The sequence below is a fragment of the Choloepus didactylus genome, chromosome 8 (assembly GCF_015220235.1).
Source record: "Choloepus didactylus isolate mChoDid1 chromosome 8, mChoDid1.pri, whole genome shotgun sequence".
In the NCBI taxonomy this organism is placed as follows: domain Eukaryota; kingdom Metazoa; phylum Chordata; class Mammalia; order Pilosa; family Megalonychidae; genus Choloepus; species Choloepus didactylus.
The window spans coordinates 122745198-122766547 of record NC_051314.1 but is presented as its reverse complement, the minus strand read 5'-3'; the positions used below and the strand labels follow the sequence as shown (position 1 = coordinate 122766547).

Sequence of the window (21350 nt, the reverse complement as noted above, 5' to 3'; positions counted from 1 at the left end):
CAAATTAGCTCATTCTTTCCCTTGGAGACCAGTATGTATCAGCATTTGATGAGTGAGTCCTAGGTCCTAGAAAGATCTCAAATATTTGTATCTATACATAGGACTGGCATATATCTAATCTTGGACAAAAAAGTCATGTCACTCAACATATATTTAGTATAAAAATTGAAGGTCACTCCATCAAGAGACAGCGGCTGAGCCCTCGGATCCAGCATGCCGCAGTATGTTTCTCACTCTGGGTCAAGACGAGAAAAAGAACTGCACTCTTGAACAGAAGACTCTTCTGCTTTATTCCATTCCTCCACCCCCACCTGAATGTGGAATTGCTTTTCTTCCTTCAAAGCATGTACACTTCTAAAAAGAAAAAAAGTTTATATTATGAAATTAGATTTTAAGATTGCAAAAGAATCAAAAAAATGATGGTGAACTAATGGACAGTGGTAACTAGGCAGACAGGTCCACTGCCTTGCACGACTCCAGTGGTCACCATTCAGATCACAGCTTAATGTAAATGGCATTCCCAGGGGCTGCATGTCCGCTGCATGTCCTTCTGGCCGCTGCAGTGTCCCTGAGGACACGATACTGTTAGTTATTGCCAACTGCCTGGGAAATGTTACACTTACTAAACTTACAAATTCGACACTATATGCGTGTCATTAACCATCAGATAAAATAGGTGTGGCATGACAGAATTCTATGCATGTGGACATGTGGACACATGCAAGTCTGCTTGCCCAATGATACAGCGTAAGTGTAATGATGAGAAAACTCAGTAATTCCCGGAAAACCAACTAGTTGATAAGTTCATTTCAAACAGTTTTAACTCTAGACAAAACTTGTTAACTATTTCTGGCTATGTTTGCTTTCTTTCTTTTTTAACCTTCCTTTTTACTGACATTTGAACAAGCTCAAGTTTCACGAACCCTCTAAATATTTTCAGAAACTGGCCAGTTTGTTCTTGAGTGGTCGTGGGTCCAGGCTGCTGCCTCCAGGCAACCCTGAGTGATGAAGTGTTCCCTTCCCAGGCTCTGCTTGCTGGCCCAGCTCCCCACCCACCCCTCTGTCTTCCTGGATATTGCAGTATGTGATTTGGTCGGCAAGTGGCCGCCTGTGGGTGACGCAGGGCTTCGGAACTTGTTTTTCTCATAGATTTGGACTCATCCTTCAAAACAAACATGTTGGAGTCCCTGTCCCACAAGCTGTGAGGGACTGTGATGGTATCCGCTCATTCACCCTGTTGTGTCAGTGCCACTCCCTGTATTTTTTCCCTTTTTTTTTTCTTTTATTCTTATAGTTAGGGGCACACTGTCTGACACTTTGTAAATACATATGGGCCAGCTTATTTTCAAAGTTTACAATAACAGGAAACAACCACCCTTAGAACTAGTCAAGTGCCACGTTTCAACATGCCGTCGTAGACGCTTGCATATATTTCAGCAGTGACTGGCAAAAGACAAGCCATTCTGGCATGAGTTCAATAGTGTGGACCAACTATTTTGGCAGTTGTATTTTCAACATGGCAGGGTATTTAAGATCCTAGTGGCTTCTATTTAGAGTTGCTTAGCACTCAGTACTTGTGTAAAGTGATACTGAGCTCTTGGATGGGGGTTGAAACACATTTTCAAGTTTTAGATTACTAGGAGACTCAGAGACACCTCACATTCACTCAAAACATGTAGATTGGTTATTGCCTGATGTAAGCAACATGCACATGGCATTCAAAGACAAAGTAAGAGTAAGCCATATTTTATGTGCAAACATTGGCTAACTCCTCACCTCCAAGTCTTTGCTGAGGTGTCATCTCAATGACTCCTGCTCTGGGCACTTGTCTTTAATTCAACAATCTCCACCCACTCCCAGCCTTCTCAGCCATCCTTGCCCTGTTCTACTCAGCCTTTTTTGCTTAGCATTGACCACCTAACGTAATTTTCTCAATTCATTAATTGTGTGTCTTCTCCCACTAAATTGTAAGCTCCACAAAGGCAGAAACTTTGTTTTGATTTATGCAAACTGGCCAGAACTGTGCCTGACACATTGCTAGTGCTCAAAAAAATATATATTGAAAGAATAATAGCTTCTACTGAGGACTGAAGGCTTCTGTTCAAGGACTAGGTATTCGGTTGAGAAATAAATTATCCAGATAAGCAGAAACTACAAGGTGGCCATAAAGGAACTTCAGGAGCACCAAGGAGCTTAAAAGAGAAAATCCGAAGGCTGGAACTAGAGCTCGAATCCCAGTTCTTCTGCTTAACTGGCCCTGTGACCTGGACCAATTAACTTTCTGTACAAATTGGAAGCATTTTCTGTACAAATTCTGAGTTCCTTTCCTGTTAAAATATAATCATTACATCACAGGTTGTTGTGCATATTAAACCATTGAAAGCATTATTGCATATTAAGAATACATATTTAAAACTGAAATGGCAAATAACTTAGGCTAGCTGTCAAGAATCCTCTTTGTGGCTATTTTATTTGTTTAATTCATTGGTTATAGCAAATGCAGGATATGGCATGAGCCGGGAGAAATGAAGTGGAATATGCTGAACTGATGTCTCAAGTGCCCCAGCTCAGACATTGACATGGTGCACAGCAGTGAGGCCTTGTCTCCCTCCTGTTAAACCATCTCCTTCATGACTGCATGTCTCTAGTTGGTTGTAGCTACCATTTACCTGCAAAGATGGTACTATTGGTGTCCTTTTCCCCAGCAGCAGATAAAACCTAGATGTGGGACACAGGTAGACAGAACACTTTCCAGGCCTATCAGGCTAGAATCAATACCATGAATCTTTTCTTAATTTTGACATTTTGGGGAGCTAATTATAAAATGTCTAGATCAATATTCATCATACTGTACACACATTAACCGATACAACCATCTGCTTTCCCTTCAGTTTTATACCATCCAGAGCAGAATGAACTATGTAAACTGTTGACTTCCAAAGAAGTACCTGTGGTTTGGTGTCCTCTGCAGCCAGGAGCTGCTTCCCCCGGGCTTTGAAAGCACTTTCTCCCCGCTGAGTGCTGCCCAATGCTGGAGAATGAGCTAGTTATGGAATGGCAATTTATGAGTCCTTTCTTTTTGCCTTCTTTTAATCAACTTTATAATCCCTAAATGGCAAATCCCTCGGGGACCCATGCTTCTTAATCACCCACTAATGAGCAAGAAGGGAAATTAATGGGGAAAGAGAACAAGCTTTTGTTGGCCAATTTATGTATAAACCCCTGAGCTAGATATTCTCTGTATCTTTAAAAAATACTGTAGAGTGAATATGTTAATTCAATTTGACTGCTGTAGGAGGGAGAATAATTTTTCCAAGATCAGATAGCTAATAATGTAGAGCTATGTAGCTAGATTCAAACCTAGATCTAATTCCAAATCTCATGCATGTGCCCTCACCATGGTCAAAGCAAAGTTGGGCCTTTTAATGATTCCATATAGTTTTAAAGGGAGAAAAGATGGAAGTTGTATCATATTTCAGTTTTGGTTTGTGATGGTTCCTTGTCCTATCACTGACACTGATTTAGGGTTGCCTCTCTTTGCTGTTCACCAAATACACCAGGTTATGTTACACCTCAGGGCCTCTGCGTGCATTGCTGCCTGTAACCGGAATTCCCTTCACTATCCCACCTGCCTAGTGAGCTCTCCCCAGGAACAGTCAGGCTTGGCTTTGACTGCAAATGACCAAAAAAAAAACCTAAAATAACAGTGGATTAAAGAAGATAGTTGATTGCACTGTCATGTAAAAGTCCAGGTTTGGTATGACAGCTTTGCCTCCTGAGACCCAGGCTGCTCCTGCCCTCTGCTCCCTGTCAACCGGGCATAGCCACATCTCTCTTCCCTGCAGCCACATGAAGAAGTCAAGGAGAAGGCAAAGAGTGCAGATTAGCCATCTCTTAAGGACGACTCCCTGAAGCCACTCAGAACTTAGACTTATTTCTCTGGGCCAGAACTTAGTAACGTGGCCACATATAGCTGCAAGTGGAGTTGGAAAATCTAGCCTTTATTCTGGGTGGCCATGTGCCTGGCTAAAAATTTTGTTACCATGGATGCAGTGGATAATGGATACTCTTATATGATCCATTTACTAGTATCTCCTCTAACACTCATAAAAATTTAGCAACATAATTGTATACCCACTGTATCCTGTATCACTGTACTTCTGTTAAAACAACCATATTTTATTGTGCTCTTTTTTGTATTGTGTTTTGTATTTTGTTTTTAACTTCTCTTTCATCCCAAATTGTATTTTAGGTTCTTGAGGGTTGGGACCATAACTCATTTGTTTCAGTAGCCATTAGGTGCCTAGGAGCTAATGATAGTTAAATGAAGGAATGAGTAAATAAGTATATGAATGTCTATACTAGGAAACGAGATTTACTTCGAACTCATAACATTTCTCCTGAGCTCTCTCAACTAAATATACAGTCTCCTGACAGGAAGGAATCCTTCTATCTCATTAGTGAAATGATTTTCATCAAAGTGTATGGAAAACAGTATAAAATGAGTTTAAAATGTGGAATCATTGTAATGCAATTATAAATAAATGTTTATATGTAGGTTCATAGAAAAGAACAGTATTACTGTTCTTAAATTTCCATGGTCAATTTATTACTAGGATAATAAAAGAGACTGAGTTATTTTCATGAGTTATAAGGCTAATTGCACTGGTCTTTTATCCCCACCTTGGTTAAAAAAGTCACAATCAACATAAGGTGGGTAGAAGTAAAATTGGTAATTTGAATCTCTATTATAATCCTTTTTTTCTGCTTATAAGGAATTGGAGACAAGTCAAATGACTTGCCTAATGCTTCCACTTTCAATAATTTTCAACCTATTTTGGAGAGATAATTATTGGTATATTCTTTGTGAACACATTTGTAGTAGTCCTTTTTCAAATGACAACTGTGTGTGTGTGTGTGTGTGTGTGTGTGTGTGTGTATTTGTTGGGGAAATATAATGAAAACCAAAATCTTCTCCCAACCCAGACAACCTCTCCACAGGGTAAAAGGGTAAGAAAACAATTTTATTATTGAATAAGCATTAAACCAGAATGTCTTACATCACATGCAGTCCACTCAAGAGATTGCAAAGACAGAAAAATCTCACCCTTTTATACGCCAAGCAGATACAACCCATTACATACATGTTCTCAAGACAACTAGTCTTCGAGTAAGAGGACCTGACGGCACCATCTGACACCCACAGTTCATTTTAAATACTCCTGGTAATTGGAGAGGTTTTTGTGAAGAATTTTTAGAAATTATGTTCAATTTCAAACGTGGTCCTATTTCTTTTTGGTTTTTTTTTTTTTTTCTGCTTTATTTTTAATCTCCTAATTAACCATTAATATAAATTTGTTCTAGTAATTGTTCCATTGACAAAGAATTTTAGAGCCAAAAGTAATCTCATAATCCAGATGCAAGTTTTCAATCTTTTTATATTTTTTAACAGAACCACTCCCTTACTTTCGTGAACATTAATGTGTACTTCCAGCATTTCAGAAATATATCTTAATATTTAATGTATTCAGCATGCCTTGTTTTAATTTCTTAATTAAGAAAAAATATGCAAAAATGCATAGTTTGAAAACTCAACATTTAACTAGTTTATGTAAAAAAAATTACCCACTCATGACATTAACATTACATACATAATTTCTTTCTAAGTGCTTACCCTGTTTATTATTCTTCATAACCTGTCTCTTAAATAGGCAAACACCAACACTAGCAGTGTACGATTCTATCTTCAGGTTTTACTCACCTTTTACTTGAAACACACACAACAATTTTTAACCCATCTTGATAAAAGAGAAATGTATTTATTTGGCAAGATAATCAAGTGAAGGAATATCCATCAGGAAGCAAAAGACAAGGCAAAAAAGCAGGATTTACAATAGTGCCGCCAGAAATTTGGGTTGAAGGGCAGTTTCTCCTAGAAGAAGATGATAGGCTTTACCCGGCGAGGCACGTCCGCGGGCGTTTCTCCCCGCTGTGCGCTCCCCACCGCCGCGGTCAGGGGCGCAGACGTCACACATCCGCTCCCTGCTTGCAGGGCTTAGGGACATCTGTGCTGCCTGCTCTGAATTGCAGCACGGAATTGAGGGGGTAGCAGAGCCTGTTTGTTTGCTTTTTTTTAAGCTGAAAAGAGCTGCAGGATTCTTACCAGCATGGCTTATCTGGAAATTGAAAGGCTTCTCTCAGGCATTAGAAACAGTGTCTCTTTGTGCTCCTCTCAGGGGCGTAAGTCTCCGCCCTTCCCCTCTGACCAGCACAGCGGCTCCTGTTCCACCCGGCTCACCTACGAGGTCTCCTAAGTCAGGCGGGAGAACTCTGGAGTTATCAAATCGCCACAAGGGGCCTCCTCCTTTCCTTTCTCTGGCCGATTTCTCTCACCTGCAGTTTGCGGGTGCTGATTCCAGCCAACACACCAGACCACTAAGACAATCAACACAAACATGTTTACCTTTGAAGCTTCATGCCTTATTTACTCTTCCCAACAAACATTTGTCAACAAACATCTGTCTACATTTTGCAGATAAGGAAACGCTGTCAAAGGGTTTGTGTCCAATACATCAGGGTCAGGCACGCTTCTTCACTCTTCTGAGTCTTCCGTGTGTCTCTGTCTTTTCACCTGTAAACCAGAAGTAAAACCAACCGCAGGTGTATGGGGGTGATCAGATGAGATAATAGTGAAACTTCAAGCAAAGTTCTTGGCCATAGGTCCTGGATAATTTCTTGTTCAAAATGAGGAAATGGACTGAGAGGGTGAAAATATTTAGGCATGATTTTATTCCTAGTGAGTGGCAGAGCTGGGAATACCACCCAGGACTTGTAATTTTAAATCCCATGCTCTTTCCCTTATATTGGTTTTTAGGTGTGGGATGTGGTAACCTTCTTAATCCATGAGTTAGAAATGTGAAGACAAAATTCTAAGAACAAAGAGAAGCTACATCAAAACCCCATCAAAACCATCAAGGAGACCAGTAGTTCTCAAATTTAAGCGTGCATCAGAATCACCTGGATTATAGTTCAGCAATTTCAGGTATTTTCTTCTGGCTATTCTAATACACTAGAAATTAAAAAGAAATATCTATATGAATCAATAGTCATATTTATTAAATCCTAACCGCTCGGTTACAGCATCAACTGGGAACTTGTTAGAAATGCAAATTCTCAGCAGCCCTCACACCAAGCCAATGAAAGTGTTTTAGCTAATGAATACACTCTTTCTCTCTTTGAAACTCCAGTGTCTCAGGAATTGGTCATTTGAGTAACTGGTCACTGGGCAGATAACCCACTGCTTTTGTTCCGTATCAGTGCTGCTGCTGATCTAGGAATCATACTTCAAAAACCACTGTAGCAGAAAATAAATATTAGAACATCCCTTACCCAGTACATCCCTACAGCCCACAGTGAATTATCAAGCAGCAATATGACTTAGCAGTGTTTCTCAAAGTGAGATGCATTAAATCACCTGCATCAGATTCATCTGTATTGCTTGTTAAAGAAGGGAGATCTCTACTGTCCACCCAGGCTTAGTAAAAGTGAATTCCTGAGGGTAGAGAAAATTGCATTTCAAACAAGATTCTATGTATGCAGATATGTGGGTCCATGTGAGGCAGGTTAGAATAGGGCATTTTAGGCTGTGGTCCCTGGTCTTCCGCCTAGCTCCGAAGGGGTTAATACGCAGCTACTAACTCCCTATAGCAAACCCCAAACCATGAAACTTGCAAAACCGAGAGCCCAGAAAGAACTCTTGGTACATATCAAAAGAGCTACCAACACTGGAGGTTATCTCGTCCAGAAACAATGCAAACAATGTAAGTACCTGGTGTTCCAAGGTTGCTACTGCCAGCAAAGACCTCCCTGTAAAACAAATTAAACCCTGCTATTAGGGGTGTATCTCTCTCTCTCTCTCACACACACACTCCCTCCCTCGAGCTCGCCGCGCTAATTCCTCTAGCGTGTACTATCCTTTCAACTTGAGTAATTGCTGCTACTGGCCTTTCTCGTCCTTGAATTATTTCCAGCTGTGAGACCCTGAGCCTGGAGCGGAGTTTGGCTCTGGTGTCGGCAGAGCTCCCATTAAACACAGGCCCCTCAACTGGGATATAATTTTTTGTAGAACAGATCTGTTGGGGCCTATCCAGGGAAAATCTTTAAAATAAAACTTTGGGTTTCTTTTAATCTTCCAATCATTTTTTTAGAACTTGGATTAATATTGGTTTGTTATTATCTGCATATGACTGCTGTAATGAAGGTGGTTTCATTTATTCTTTTTTTTTTTTTTTTTTTTTTACTTTGAAAAGACAATCAGTTTTATTCCAATTCATGTGAAATATAAACCACACTTTAAGAAACCCTGGAACATGAAAAGATAACTCAAGGTTTTTGTTAAAATCTCTTTGATTGAATGAACAAGTTTGAAAAGATTATTTTAATTTAGAAATAAATTATTTGCATGCCTTTCTTTTCAATAACTTTTAAATCATTTTTTGGTTGAACAACTAAGCAATAATATTTGTTAGCATTTTAGAATTGTGTTATTGAATTCAAAGTTAGAGCAAAATTTAAAGAAATGCAAATACCTAGGTACAAGTAGATACTATGGCATCTAGCTTTTATATATTAACTCTCTCTTCTAATTCTAGGTATCACTTTTCACCCAATTTCTATATTGATTAGTTTTTATGACACATCAGCTTTTTTTTGCTACCACTAAATAACTACACTAAATTTCACTAATCCTATCTGTAAGCATTAGGTCAATATTCTTTCAGAAATGACTCCATCTAAAATGAAAGCATGTAAAAGTGAGCAATTGATACGCACATGTCAAATCCCTTTTTCTCTGATACCTACAATGTTTCTTTGTCTCAGTCTCTAAGTCTGTGATTCCCCACTTTATCTCATATCAAAATTATCTGGGAACTTAAAAAATATACTCATACTTGAAACCTACTCCTAGAGATTCTGATTTAATTGGTCTGACGTAGTCTGGACATCCTATTTTTGAAATCTCCCCAGGTGAACCTAATGTGTACTGAAAGTCCTTTTCACTTAGACTTGTGGTCAGAATACTGGTTGCTGTTAATCTGTTTTTCGGCTCTTGGGCACCTCTTATGTCTTGGCGACATTTACTCTCACCTTGTCCTGCAGCTATTGATAGAACATATAACCTCTCAACACAGGGTAAGCGTGGCTTCTGAATGTTCATGGCTCTGACACAACAGATCAACTCAGTATTAAAAAAAAAAAAAAAAAAAACCCCACTGAAGTAGACTTCTATCTTTTCATCTTCAATCCATAGAAACCTGGTATTTTCTAACATGTTGGCAGAGAAAGGACTTTTGAGTCTTCAATGTTTTTTATTAAAAGCTTTTTTTCATACACCTATTGCTTGTACTAATAACATATAATTATTTTACTCTCTTAATCCTTATTCTAGCATTGAAATTTATTTCCATGTTATTCCTAGCTTGCATGGAATAGTCCATTTGCAGCTGTCATATATAATGGATTGGAGACAAATATACAGCATCATCTTCTGAAAGAAAATTGAATTCTTATGAGAACTATAATGCAAAGTTTTTAAAGTATTATAAACAAGATGTAAAATGGCTCTAAATCACATATGAACAAAGATGTTATTTGTGTTTGGATTCATCAGTATCAATTTGCGTAAAATGTGGGATTAACATTTTAAAATAAATTAAATAATCATGTTTCAAGCTAGAATAAATTTATAGTTTACAAACTAAATAACCAGATATATTTTATTGTCATTGTCATTAGATAATGCCCTAGTTTGCTAATGCTGCAGAATGCAAAACACCAGAGATGGACTGGCTTTTATAAAAAGGGGGTTTATTTGGCTATACAGTTACAGTCTTAAGGCCATAAAGTGTCCAAGGTAACACATCAGTAATCAGGTACCTTCACTGGAGGATGGCAAATGGCATCCGGAAAACCTCTGTTAGCTGGGAAGGCACAAGGCTGGTGTCTGCTCCAAAGTTCTGGTTTCAAAATGGCTTTCTCCCAGGACATTCCTCTCTAGCAAGCTTGCTCTTCTTCAAAACGTCACTCACAGCTGCACTCCGTTTCCTCTCCTTGAGCCAGCTCATTTATATGGCTCCACTGATCAAGGCCCACCCCAAATGGGTGGGGCCACGCCTCCATGGAAATATCCTATCAGTTATCATCTACAGTTGGGTGGGGCACATCTCAAAGCAAACAACCTAATTCAAATGTTCCAACTTAATCCCCACTATTCTGTCTGCCCCACAAGATTGCATCAAAGAATATGGCTTTTTCTGGGGGACATAATACATTCAAACCGGCACATTCTACCCCCTGGACCCCAGAAAAACATATTCTTTCCAAATACAAAATACATTCATCCCACAATACCACAGAAACTTGAATCATTTCAGTAACAATAGTTAAGTACAAGATCCCATCAAAATCAAATATCGACATGGTCAGTCCTAAGGCATACTTTTCCTTTAGCTTTGGATCTGTGGACTTAGAACAAGTTATATGCTTCCAATATACAAAGGAGGGACATTCACAGGATAAACATTCCCATTGCCATAAGGAGAAAGAGTAAGGAAAACAGGGTTAACAGGACCAAAACAGTTCTTAAAACCTGCAGGACAAACTCCATTAGATTTCAAAGTCTGAGAGTCATTAACAGAACAACGTTGCATCCTTGGGGCTTGAGAGAGTGGGAGCCTAACCCTTCCCAAGGGCCTTTTCGGCAGCCCTTTCCTCTCCAAATGCTTAGGGGAGTGCTCCAACATACCCACACATTGGGGAGACCACCTTCTCGGCCCCACCCTCCTCAAACATCGGGGCAGCTCCCAGATTCCCTTCCATCTCTGGGGCACACGCTCAACCCCTTCAGAACAGTGTGGTGGCAGCCAGGCTCTCCCCAATTCCCTGGGAATGTGCTCCAACCTCTTTGGGACCTGAGGTGGCAAAACTGTTCCAGAGCATCGAGGTGGAAAGCCCGCCCTCGACCTCCAGGGCAAACTCACCCTTCCCATGCATGTGGGCTGCTCCGCTCTCCCAGCCCGAGACCTCTTGACTCCAGACCTCAACCTCCATGGCTCTGTCTTTGAAGAGATTTTTCCTTTAATTTTTTCCTTGTCTGTCTCCTCCAGTACAGACCAGCAATGGCTCTGTCTATAAAGATCTCGCAAAAATTCTGTTGGCTTTGCATGAAGTATACAGGGGTCAAAGCCATCAGACAATAGGACTTTCCACAAATCTTTTCTGGATAATTCCATCTCCAATCTCGGCTTGTACTGAAATGGCGGCTGGGTTCCATGTTTGGTTACATCCTCACGTTGGGCTGTAGCTTCTGGGATTCCACCCCCTGGAAGCTCATAATTTTCCAAGCCATCAGCTTCTGGTTTCTTTGAACCCATGAGTTCAGTTCTAAGTTTATCTCTCTCTGCTCGCATTTTACTATAAGCTGCAAGGAGAAGCCAGGATACATCCTCCACAGGTAGTCTGGAGATCTCCTCAGCTAAGTATTCCAGGTTGTCACTTTTAAATTCTTCCTTCCATCTGACACCAGGACTCAATTTTGCCAAATTCTCTGCCACTTTAAAACAAGGTTCGCCTTTCTTCCTGTTCACAACAACACATTGATCATCTCTGTTCAAGGCCTCATCAGAAGTATCTTTAGAGTCCATATTTCCACAAACAGTCTCTTTAAAGCAGTTTTGGCCTTTTCTATCAAGCTCCTCACAACTCTTCCAGAAACTCCCCATTATCCATTTAAAAAGCCGTTCCAACATGTTCGGTATTTGCAAACTCAGCAGCAAAAGCACCCCACTTCTCTGGTACCAAAATCTGTCCTAGTTTGCTAATGCTGCAGAATGCAAAACACCAGAGATGGACTGGCTTTTATAAAAAGGGGATTTATTTGGCTATACAGTTACAGTCTTAAGGCCATAAGTGTCCAAGGTAACACATCAGTAATCAGGTACCTTCACTGGAGGATGGCAAACAGCGTCCGGAAAACCTCTGTTAGCTGGGAAGGCACAAGGCTGGCATCTGCTCCAAAGTTCTGGTTTCAAAATGGCTTTCTCCCAGGACATTCCTCTCTAGCAAGCTTGCTCTTCTTCAAAACGTCACTCACAGCTGCACTCTCATTTATTCTTGAACAAAATAACCTGAGTCTTTATAGCTACAGTCTATTAAAATCATCATTCATTCTAATGAACTGGGTTAAACCATGTTGTGGTTTCTGATTCTGGCTGAGCAGTAATATCAGTGGTGAGCTAATAAACACTGGCACCAAGGCCAGTGTCATTCTGTTTGGGTGGGGGTGGGGATGGAGGTGGGGGGGCATCTTTACTTTCTATAAGCTCTTCAAGAGATTATGGGTAGCCTGGGTCATGAATAACTGCTCCAGGAGATCAGTAATTGTTCTTTGTTAAACAGTAAGCACAATGGTAATGAACGGTTCTAGAAGTAGGAGCTGCTCTTCTAAATTTGCCTTGTTTTCCTTCTAACATGTAGACTGGGTCTTCTCAGATCCATAATTCTTTTTCATCAATTCTCTTGCCATTCTGCGGAATCTAAAACAATCCTAGTTGGTGAGTTATATTTCTGCTACAGATTAGTGGAAACCATAGCGTGCCAGTTGGGAACTGTTATGGACCCCAAAAGAGCCGTGATCTTTTAACCCAATCTTGTTGGGTGGAACTTTTGATTGAGTATTTCCATGGAGATGTAACCCAGTCAACTGTGGGTGAGAACTCTGATTAAATTATTTCCATGGAGGTGTGGACCCTGCCCATTCAGAGTGGGTCTTGATTAGTTCACTGGACTACTTAAGAGAGCTCAAGAGCCGACACTGATGCTGACACTAGGAGATGCAGACAGAAGGACATTTGGAGATGCTAAGCTAAGAGATGAAGCCCAAAGTTTGCCCTGGAGAAGCTAACAGAGGACCCCCAGATGCTTAGAGAGAAATGCCCTGGGAGAAAGAAGGAAGGATGCACAGGAGCTGAGAGAAAGGAGCTAACACAGAAGCCCAGAGACATTTTGGAGAAAGCCATTTGAAACAACCCAGGAGCAAAGGACCAACAGACACCAGCCAGGTGCCTTCCCAGCTGACAGAGGCGTTCCAGATGCCTTCTGCCGCTCTTCAATGAAGGTGTCCTCTTATTGATGCCTTAGTTTGGACACTTTTATGGCCTTAGAACTGTAACTGTGTAACCAAATAAATCCCCTTTATAAAAACCAATCCTTTTCTGGCATTTTGCATACTGCCAGTTCTAGCAAACCAGACCAGACAGCATGAGGATTCTTGTATATTTTTAAGAAGTAAGGTAGCTTTGACTTTGATGCTGCTCTGATCTGCCTGCAGGACTTTGGAGCTCTCTTGCAAGGCAGCCCCCCAGCCCCGACTCCATTACTTAAGGAGTCTAGGATTCTGAAACACTTATGTTTGTTGCACTTATCGCCACTAAGTGGCGGGCAAGATCCGTTTAACGACTCTCAGCCCCTTCACTAGCCGCAAATATCTACTATTTTCTCTTTTCAACCAATGTGCCACTAATAAAGAGTGAGTCACCTTTCTGTAAACAAAGACCACAGAATTTCCAGTGCTAGACAGAAGTATGAGAGTTCATCTAGTTCACTGACTTGCGACTTTTCTTTTTTTAATTTTTCCCTAATAAGGGGATGCATGACACATTTTGAAATGTTATCCCAACCCCTCCTGTCTCTTTCACCATCTAGATAAAAAACTCATATCTCAGACACATGGAAATTCTTCTGTTCAATAAAGAAACGGAAAGATGCAAATCCAAGAATGCAGTTATTGAAGGAAATGGAGACATTTTTAAAAGGAAATAATATAACACAGATTTGTTCCCTTATTTTTTTTTGTTTGAGTTAACTAAGAGGTAGGAAAATGTGGAGGGGTGGGGTGGGGTGCTGGGGAGAAGACCAAATAAAGGTTTATGGTGGGGGGCAAAGTGCTTTTTTTTTTTTTTAATCTCACTCTTTGCCTCTATAAAAGAATTCACACAAAATCTCACTTGAAAATTTGGTTATAGTCTGTCACTGAAATCCAAGAAGGTAGGTATCAATTTTAAGTTTCCTTAAGTGTCTCTGTCCTCAGAACTGACTTTGCCCTGTTGCCTTGTCCCATCTACAGACTTTTATAATTAATGAAGAACTTACTAAGCTGAGGTGGATAGTGGAGACCAGATAGGGAAAAGGGAATGAGCATTTCTTTGAGCAGCTTTTCTGAAATGCACTATACTCCTTGTTTATTTAGAAAATCAAGGTCACAGACTTGGGTAAAAAAGAAAGACTAGAAATGCATTTTGGTATTGCCTCACTATGAAAAAAAAAAGAAAAACAAAATAAAGCAATAATCACAAACAAAAAAAACCCCTACAGCCACAAAGTATACACCTAGATAATATTGTTCATAATGTTCAAATCTTCCAAAGAGATTATGTCATATATTTTACGTATATATGCATATGTACATACACATATAGAGTAGTGATTTCTTTATCTCTCTGACTTAATCCATGACATCATCATTCTCTCACTAATTAGTCTGGAGCCACCCTGGCCTTTTTTCTTGAACTACATTGACCTCCTTCCTCTCTCGGGTCTGTGCATATACTGACATGTTCTGCGGAAGTGCTCCTCCCTTTATGGCCAGCTCATTCTCTCACTTTGTCTTCTCTGAAATATTACAGTCTCTGATTGCCCAATTAGAGGTTGTAGGGCTCCTCTACTATGGTTCTGAATTGCAGACTCTTATCTGTTTCATTTCTAGCACTAATCGGAACTTGTATTATTTTTTATTTGCCTTTTTATTTAGATGTTGTCATTCCTTTTATTAGAAAGAATGAGGCCAGAGACCATGTCTAGTTTTCATACACGTAATCACTTTATCACTTAAATATAGATTGTGTGCCTCCAGGTGTCAGGCACTATGCTGGTTGGCACACAAATATTTGTTAAATAAATAGCAGGACCTCTTTAGAAGGAAACACCCCCTTTTAAATCTACATATGAATTGTGAAGCAATTAGAAAGAATTCATACTCTTAGAACTTATCGTAAGTGGATAATTTCATTTGAATCTCCATGAGAAAGAAATTTGAAAGATAAGAATATTAAGTAAGAGATAACCAAGTCATTTAAGAATATATATATACTGACTATATACATATATGATTTATATATGTATAAATATATAAATTTACATCACAGATAGAGAAATATCCTGTCTAAAATAACCTAGTATGCAACATCCATTCAAATAACAAAGTGATGAGTTGAAATAAAGTTGGTGAAATGAGTAGAAAATCAGCATATTTGTGGTCAAAATTACTAGGGTTTTCCAACCACATAGTCTTGGAAGCAGCTTACAGTATGTAATTGTTATGAATCATCTACCCATCCTTGAAATTGAGCATTGGGGTTCTATGATGTTAAATCAGATATGTGCATGCAATTAGGCACCCTGGTTCAAAACTCTGATATAGTAATTACACAGTCAGAGAGGAGTGTTTAAGCACTGACGGGCCCAACCTCTTGTCTGATTAGAAAGAATGCATGCACATGGGTTCTAAAGCCAGGCTGCCTACACTCAGGTCCCAGCTTCTCCATTTTCTAGCTGTAAAACTTTGGGCAAGATGTGTATGCCTTCTGTGGTTTAGATGTTCTATCTGATGAACGGAGATAATCAGAGCACCTACCTCATAGGGTGGTTATGGAGTACATTAATATGTGAAACATGCTTGGAAAAGCACTTTGCACTCGGCAAATTCACAATAAATATTACCTCATATTATTTTTTCCACTGTCAATGGAATCCCTGTGCTACATCGTTGTCTTTCTTAAAACATTCTGCCCAATGCTAAATTTCCTTGCTTGGTTTCACCATAGTAATCTTTAGAATGAAATTACTGCAGGTGGACTGCCAAGAAGCTCTGGGATGATGAGCATTTCTACTTTCTTCATGATTCCTTTTCTTCTGCTGCTTTGTTGTTCAGTTTCTTGTCAACATCTCATTTCTGACCATGACTACTCAGTGGAAGAGGCATCAGTCATGATGTCCTCTGTGCCCAGTGGCTAGCAGAGGGAAAAGCTTTTTTTAAAAAAATTATTTAACATTCTATTATAGCTAAATTTTGTACATTAAGTAAGGTAGAGACAGTAGTTTGAACTGCCATGTACGCATAGCCCAGCTTCAACAAATATCAATCCACTGTCCAAACCAGATTAATCTGATATCCCAAATACCATTTCATTGTTTTACCATTTTATCTATAAGTTTATCATTTCATCTGTAAGCTTTCAGAAGCAAATGCTTCTTTTAAAAACAAAATCTCAATATTAATGATTTCTTAATGTCATTGAGTTCTTTAATTTGTAGTCACTTCTCCCTGATTGTTTTATAGTTTTTAAGCAGATTAAATAGGGGTCACTTTTGTGATTGGCCAAGTCATCTCTCACCTTCTGTGAGAAGTCATCTTCCCCCTTCACTGTTGTTATAGTTGCTTTTGTTGCTGAAGAAACTGGATCATTTGTCCTTTAAGGTTTCCACAGTCTCGGCTTTGCTGCTTGCCTCTCTCTCTCGTGTTGGACACATTTTGTCTCTGCTTTCCTGTATATTGATAGTAAGAACCAGACACTTGATAATATTCCAATTGGTTTGATTTTGGGAAAAAAATCCCACGACTTTATAATAAGGGTTATGTACTTGCATTCACAGTTATTCAGTATCCAGTATCTTTTTTTGTAATGTTTGCAGCAGTTGATGATTGTTAACTAGATCTATTATTAACACATTGTAAAATGATGATATTTTCACTCAATCATTCCTTCTTCATTTATTGGCTGAAATATTTCTATGAATATTAACTTGACCTCATCAATTATTTGGTTAACCTATAATACAATACGTATAAAAACAGTTTGCAGGAGAAATACTTTACCAGTTTTTGTCAAATAAAATAAAATAGTTTCAGACTTACAAATTTAGAGCAAACATTGCAAGAATAGTACAAGGAATTAGCGGATATTCTTAACCTATATTCCTCATGAAACACATTACTACTTCTGCTTTACTCTTCTCTCTCTACACACACACACAGACACACACATATGTAACTGTTTTCTTTCTGTTCTATTTAAAGTACATTGCAGACATGATGCTTTCTTCACCCTAAACATTTCAGTGTGTATTTCCTAAAATCCTACTCATATCTGAAAGCTGTTCTGGTGCTTGAAAGCCTGCCATCACAATCTAAGTAAGCCAGCTAGTTATAGTTTTCTTGTAGAACAGGAGACACTTACCCAAGAGTTGAGTTGACCTGATTTCTTACTTCTCTTGCTCAATTTTTCACCAAGGAGAAGGGTGACCACCTTGCAGCTTCTAGTCACATGGAAGCAATGAGAGAAAATGGGAGATAAGTGCTAATTTTAATTTCTTGTTCCACTCTCCATTTTGATTTGTCCTCAAAAGTTATGGCCAGAATAGTCACAGTGCATTTCAATGTCATACTGATTTTCTTTTTCAAGTATGGAGCAATTTTAACATTTTGTTAATTTGCAGTGACTTTAACAGAATCATTCAAAAATGTTAACCAACACATTACACAATGCCATTTTCTATTTGCACCAACCTCAGGCTTGAGAATGAACAAGAACACACTTTCAGTCTTCCTATTCTGAAAAATCTAAAGCAGTTATCAACTCAGTATCTGGTTTGTAATAAATAGTTTCCTCAAATACAAACGAAAATATGGAACAATATGAAAGATCCTGAAATTGTTATTTTCTTTATCAGTGTGCAACATTGTATAATAATTACTTTGAAAAATGAGACAGCTATCTAGGAGAGGAGGTGTGCAAATAAAGGTGTTATAATGTAGAATATTAACATTGTTAGAGGGTCTCATTGGAAGAAGTTTTATAAACCATAGTGGAAAAGAACCAATAGAATTGGAAATACAATGATTTCAACAATTATAAACATATGACTAATAATAAATTACTGCTTGCACGTGGGACTTCTAAGGAAGGTCTTAATACCTCCTGCAAGTTCTTTAAAGAGCTGGACTCTGCAGCTGCCTACCATTATGTGGTTGGAAACAGTTTTTTCTGGTGAGTTGTCCGTGGGCTGTAGGTTTCTCATTCTGAAATTAGCAAAATGATAGTGACAGATTAGTTACTTCTGGTTGGTCAAAGACTCAAGCAATTTTATTAAGCATCTGTGAAATGGTTCTGAACTCTCCAGCAAGGGAGTTTGGGAGAAAATTTCTGCAACCCCATATTCTATGGTCTGTCTGTCTACTCCTGAAACTTGAGCATTAAAAAAATTTTTAAAAAATTAAAAAGTAAAAGATAAAGGAGACAAGCAAATGCCTGAAGACAGATCAGGAAAGAACTTCAGGACAGGGAGGACAGGGAACTGGAAATCTGTAACAACCTGTCAGGCTCAAGAACTCACAAACCACCACTTGCAACCAATACTGTCATCCACTCACTCTCAGTCAGGTTATGAGGGTTCAATTCTAGAAGCCAGAAATTGATATGAGGAAGAGAAATACTCATGACCAAGGAACTCGATTATTGTTAAAATTTCATTTAAGGAACCCATGCTCCTTCAGTGGAGTCACAATCTAGTACTGATCTAATTTAAGTATAAACTCTACCGATAGCTAATTTTCATTGGTGTTTATTATATGCCAGGCTTTGTGTTAGGTATTTGCATGCTTTAGCTCATAAACTCTGCCAAAATGCAACAAGATAGATCACAATACTGTTTACATTTTATAGATAAGGACATTAGTCTTATTAATTAATGTGCTCAATTTCACCCAGCTAGCAACTGGAAGAATTAGTAGTCTAACCAGTTTTTCTCATTCCAGAAAGATAAACATGGAGAAAGACAATGTGCATAATTATTTGAAAATCAGATTTCTTTTAACCTAATCTATCCCAGTAATCTTGTAGCCCTCTGTTTGAATTAACTATATAAAAAGACTGTACATATTGCATCTCTCTTGATTTAGTCCTTAACATTGATGTACCTTTATGTGTCTCTGTACTATCTCCCTGTCCTCATTGAGTCAAAATATCAGTTCTGACAGATAAGTAAACCTAACAACTTCCAGTAAAACCAAAGTGGTTTGGGGAGTTCAGGTGTACTCTCATTATGTGCCTTATTTCCTAGTTTCTCTCTTTCCATGTTCTCTGCCTCTTAAGGAACATATACTTACTTTAAAAAATAATCATCTCTCCCTTATTCGTCTATTTGAGAATTTTGTGATACTTTACGACATAACACATTTTACCTTATTATGGTATTGTCATTAAGGGGACCACTTTTGTCATGTCCTTAGGATGTACCTGAATTTGAACTCAGTCCACATTGATTGTGCTTCGCTCCCTCCTTTTCTAGTTCTCTCTGTGTGTATCAGTGTGTGAGGAGACGCCTCTGGCTGGAGAGATACAGTCTGATGGTGGAAGTTATAGGGAATTTTTCCACTCCTTCCTGGGTGGAGATAAAATGATAAGAATATACGATATTGATCTTTTAGGTGCTCAGTCTAGTGGAAAGACTAACCAACAAAGCATTGAGTGTAATGCCACGTAAGAAATCATATAGATGAGGTATGCGTGACATGCTACTGTGAGAGAATTCAGCAGATAAAGTTTACAAAGGTAACACATGGCAAAATAAAATTGATTTCCTGGCTTATCTGATGCCAAAGTCGTGATCTTAATCTTCAACATCAAAATATTTACTAGAAAGTTGAAGGTTGGGCTTGGAGCCAGTGCAAAAAACCCTCAGAAAATCACCAAGTTGCTTTTATTTATTGAGAAACAACCTAGATACTCTTATTCCTACATACTTGATTTTCTATAAAAAAAATAAATAGCAAGGTGTATTCTTCCTCGTTGCATCACACCTACATGGGAAGGCGGCTGAGGGCTGAGCCAGTGGCTGTCACACAGGAAAGATCTTGTAGCCTGAACCCTGTCACCTAGAGGGTGGGAATGTGTCAAGCAGCCATAAATAGTTCCTTGACTCAGAGAGTTCCTGTTTGGTTTCATCTGAGCACACAGGAGATTTCACATCTCCAGCTTTATGGTTCTCAACTCTGATGAAGGGCAGAGTGCATCTGTATGTTTTCTCTTAGGCCAGATGTTGGGGTCCCTCTGGAGACAAAACACAAAGCTCCCCTGGGTGGTTCTGACCGCAAACATTTTCTCATACCAAAGCCATCCAGAGTCCTTTCAGGGACCTACACCGCTACTTTGGAAAATCCTACCCTTCAGTCTGGGACCTACGTGTAGATGAAGAGAAAGTTGGGGGGTGTCTGATCCCCACATTATCCCAAACTTTCCTACATGATAAAGCTTGGTCATTTATTTAGCTAATTTTAAAATGCTCAGCACTTTTAATTTTCATCTACAACACACCTTTGATTATTCTTCTATCTTGAGTTGAGACAAGTTGGTAAAGTCAGATAACTAAATACTTTTAGAATGAATGGTTTATTAGGGGAAGATAAGATATCTTGAGTCTGTGAAGCTAGAGAAGATGTACAGCAGGAGAAAGTCTTAGCCCTTATGACCATGTTTTCTGATCATAGGCAAAAAATCATTGAAAAAGCCTCATATGACTGGCAGTCAAGTTCCTTTTTTGTTCACTATCCTTATCAGAGCCTTATTTAAGGTGGAAAAAATTTTGTACTGAAGTTCCCATAAACCTGAATATATATGTAGTGCCTCTCTAGTTAGATCCTCAGTAACATTTTACTCTTGAAAACCAAGCATGCAGTTTGGGGAAGGTAAATCATTCACATGACTTCAACTTATTGGCAACAGTGCAAAAGGCAACAGTGCGCATTTTGAGTCAAAATAAATGAAATACTTCAAATCACCAGTTGTATTTATTTATTTTATTATTTGTAAAAAACCTTAAATGAAGCCCCAAGTATCTATGGTATATTAGAACTATAGAACTGCCGTAGAACTGCTCGGAGAATGATGCTTACCTTTCCTAACTTTCTTCTTTTTTTACTACTTCTTAATATTGCAAATAAAAATGGTCTTTTCTTTGGTTTTTCTTACATGCTTAATATTTTTCTTTAATGCATCATCATATTACACTACATTTATTTACTGAATCATTTTGTAGGTATAAATGTGTATGTAGATATGCATACTATGCCTCATTCTGTAGATTATGTATACAATATAATAGACAAATGTGATTTTTTAAAAATCCATCATGACTAGGTAAAATGTAAATTAGAATATAAGTTACAGATCAGAGAGAAA

General features: G+C 38.7%; 2 long non-coding RNA genes across 2 annotated transcripts in view; both read right to left on the bottom strand.

Moving 5' to 3' along the window:
* Window positions 1–5466: 5466 nt before the first annotated feature.
* Window positions 5467–17378, bottom strand: LOC119543459. The gene is made up of 4 exons (XR_005218590.1): window positions 17352–17378; window positions 16509–16659; window positions 7829–7866; window positions 5467–6631 (listed from the first exon to the last, which is right to left on the bottom strand). It is a non-coding gene; the product is annotated as an uncharacterized LOC119543459 (long non-coding RNA).
* A 34-nt stretch (window positions 17379–17412) lies between these two features.
* The window catches only part of LOC119543458, a 33145-nt gene continuing 29207 nt past the window's right edge, over window positions 17413–21350 (bottom strand). Inside the window, exons 2-4 of the long non-coding RNA XR_005218589.1 lie at window positions 19410–19554; window positions 18090–18193; window positions 17413–17430 (exon numbers count right to left, since the gene is read on the bottom strand). This is a non-coding gene — a long non-coding RNA (uncharacterized LOC119543458). The remainder of the gene's footprint in view (window positions 17431–18089; window positions 18194–19409; window positions 19555–21350) is intronic.